At 44.7% G+C, this 3,118-nt stretch overlaps 4 non-coding genes across 4 annotated transcripts; all 4 read right to left on the reverse strand.

The window, feature by feature from the left end:
* Window positions 1–1,729: 1,729 nt before the first annotated feature.
* On the reverse strand, window positions 1,730–1,845 carry LOC135006941 (U5 spliceosomal RNA). Its single transcript, XR_010207004.1, has one exon. It is a non-coding gene; the product is annotated as a U5 spliceosomal RNA (small nuclear RNA).
* A 275-nt stretch (window positions 1,846–2,120) lies between these two features.
* Window positions 2,121–2,236, reverse strand: LOC135006920 (U5 spliceosomal RNA). Its single transcript, XR_010206984.1, has one exon. It is a non-coding gene; the product is annotated as a U5 spliceosomal RNA (small nuclear RNA).
* Window positions 2,237–2,510: 274 nt separating this feature from the next.
* On the reverse strand, window positions 2,511–2,627 carry LOC135006957 (U5 spliceosomal RNA). Its single transcript, XR_010207020.1, has one exon. It is a non-coding gene; the product is annotated as a U5 spliceosomal RNA (small nuclear RNA).
* Window positions 2,628–2,686: 59 nt separating this feature from the next.
* Window positions 2,687–2,850, reverse strand: LOC135007109 (U1 spliceosomal RNA). Its single transcript, XR_010207164.1, has one exon. It is a non-coding gene; the product is annotated as a U1 spliceosomal RNA (small nuclear RNA).
* Between the last annotated feature and the right edge of the window lie 268 nt (window positions 2,851–3,118).

Here is a 3,118-nt window from a genome sequence, read left to right on the forward strand (position 1 = left end):
AAGGAGATTCAACTGAGGAAGCACAAGGGAACTCTCGTCTGGGGACAACAACTGCAGGGAGACCACATCTTTTCAGATGAACATGGGATGGCGGAAGGCTGCCTAATACTGAAGCACCATCAAATATCAAACCATATCCAACAACTAGTAACAGCATTCCTGGGGGAAGGTCTGCAGCAGACGGATTTGCATACGGTGATGTCATCCAAGCAGTGGGCCAAAGTTGGCTGGAACCCTCATCTGCATATAAAAAGAGAAAAGGGGCATGCAGGGCATGGCGGCCTTTTGCAGTGCTTGGATGACCCCTAGTTCGCATTAAACACCCCCACCCTCCTTTGGTGTGGGGCTCATGTTGGCCATGCCCCATCCCCTGAAGCATTCATGCTGATTTCTTGCAGCAGCTGGGCACTGTAACAGCTCCAGAGCTGCTCTGTAAGGCAAGTAAAAGGGTGTGGGCCCTGCAGCACCACCTGTAGTTCGCATTGTGCGTTGGAAGGCACAAAGTAAGCAGACGGGAGGAGAAGTCAGGATAGTACACAAGGGCATCCTTTTCTCTTAGTCCGTAGAGGATGCTGGGGTCACATTAAGAACCATGGGGTATAGACGGGATCCGCAAGAGACATGGGCACTTTAAGACTTTCAAAGGGTGTGAACTGGCTCCTCCCTCTATGCCCCTCCTCCAGACTCCAGTTATAGGAACTGTGCCCAGGGAGACGGACATTTCGAGGAAAGGATTTATTGTTAAACTAAGGTGAGCATCTTACCAGCTCACACCTTAAGCATGCCGCAGAACGTGGCATTCAACAGAACACAAGCCAACGGCATGAACAATTGCAGCAAAAAGCTGACCAGAACCGTAACACAACATGTGTATAACCACAAGTAATAACTGCAGACACAGTATGGACTGGGACGGGTGCCCAGCATCCTCTACGTACTAAGAGAAAAGGATTTACCGGTAGGTATTAAAATCCTATTTTCTCATACGACCTAGAGGATGCTGGGGTCACATTAAGAACCATGGGGTTATACCAAAGCTCTTGAACGGGTGGGAGAGTGCGTACGACTCTGCAGCACCGAATGACCCAACTTGAGGTTATCATCAGCCAAGGTATCAAACTTGTAAAACTTAGCAAAAGTGTTTACTAAATAGCTGCTCGGCAAAGTTGCAATGCCGAGACTCCCCGACCAGCTGCCCAGGATGAACCCACCTTTCTAGTAGAATGGGTCTTCACCTAATTCAGTAACGGCAATCCTGCCGTGGAATGAGCATGCTGAATTTTACCACAGATCCAGCGCATAATGGTCTGCATGGAAGCAGGACACCCAATCATGTTGGGAGCATACAGGACAAACAGAGCCTCTGTTTTCCTAATCTGAACCGTTCTGGTGACATAAATTTTCAAAGTTCTGACCACAGCCAGAGACTTTGACTCAACGAAGGTGTCAGTGGCCAAAGGCACCATGTGGAAAGATGAACCACCTTCGGCAGAAATTGTTGACGTGTCCTCAATTCTGCTCTATCTTCATGAAAGATCAAATAAAGGCTCTTGTGATACTGCATGGTTTGTACTGTTTTCCATGTGCTCCCAGATCTTTCAAGCAAGTAGCATGGTCAAGAAAGTTCTGTTTGAAAAGAAACAAACATTTACTGTCATTGTTATGCAAATAAACTTACATTAAAGCTAACAAGAAAGCACACTCGTTCTGTCTTTAAACTGATAAAAGAAACCCCAATAATATGGGGCATGCAAAAATTGAGATAAAACTCAGTTTTGCTCCTCTCCACGGAAATCTTTAATAAAAGGCGAAATATTTGTTAGTTCTGAAGAGAAACCAGAGCATGACCAAGATTCCACCTGTCGCCTGAGTGCCATGCCAGCAGTTCTCATTCAGCTCAAAGTGAGCACCCAATTTGAATGAAAGAAAGCAGATTTCTCACCAGGCTTCCCCTTGCTATAAACATGGTTTGTACTCTTTTCCATGTGCTCCCAGATCTTTCAAACAATTAGTGTGGTCAAGAAAGTTCTGTTTGAAAAGAAACAAACATTTACTGTCATTTCTATGCAAATGAGCTTACATTAAAGCACACTCGTTCTATCTTTAAACCAATAAAATAAAACCCCAATAAGATGGGGCATGCAAAAATTGAGATAAAACTCAGTTTTGCTCCTCTCCACGGAAATCTTTAGTAAAAGGCGAAAGATTTGTTCGTTCTGAAGAGAAACCACAGCATGACCAAGATTCTACCTGTCGCCTGAGTGCCATGCCAGCAGTCCTCATTCAGCTCAAAGTGAGCACCCAATTTGAAAGAAAGAAAGCAGATTTCTCACCAGGCTTCCCCTTGCTATAAACATGGTTTGTACTCTTTTCCATGTGCTCCCAGATCTTTCAAGCAATTAGTATAGTCAAGAAAGTTCTGTTTGAAAAGAAACAAACATTTACTGTCATTTCTACGCAAATGAGCTTACATTAAAGCACACTCGTTCTATCTTTAAACTGATAAAAGAAACCCCAATAAGACGGGGCATGCAAAAATTGAGATAAAACTCAGTTTTGCTCCTCTCCACGGAAATCTTTAGTAAAAGGCAAAAGATTTGTTCGTTCTGAAGAACTAGCACAAGGGAACTCTCAAAAGAAGAACAAGGCTCTGAAACAAAGAAATCTGACTTTTACCAGAGCTGACCAGAGGAAAACACAAACACAGTCCCCCACTACCACAAATAAAGCAGTCGAGTTTCCCACATTTGGGGAAATCACAGGGGTCAGCATACCCAGAATGCAATGAATGAACCTCACCCTGGGAGAATAATCTTCATGACCATGGTATCTCCTATGCAAAATAAGTATGATTTGGGATAGAGCTGGGGAGGGCCGCTGCTCAGGCACATCTCTGTCAAGTTAAGGAGATTCAACTGAGGCAGCACAAGGGAACTCTCATCTGGGGACAACAACTGCAGGGAGAACACATATTTTCAGATGAACATGGGAGGGCAGAAGGCTGCCTAATACTGAAGCACCCCCAAACAACAAACCAAATGCAACAACTAGTGCAAGCATTCCTGGGGGAAGGCCTGCCGCAGATGGATTTGCATATGGTGATGTCATCCAAGCAGTG

Source organism: Pseudophryne corroboree, unplaced genomic scaffold, assembly GCF_028390025.1.
Source record: "Pseudophryne corroboree isolate aPseCor3 unplaced genomic scaffold, aPseCor3.hap2 scaffold_218, whole genome shotgun sequence".
Taxonomy (NCBI): domain Eukaryota; kingdom Metazoa; phylum Chordata; class Amphibia; order Anura; family Myobatrachidae; genus Pseudophryne; species Pseudophryne corroboree.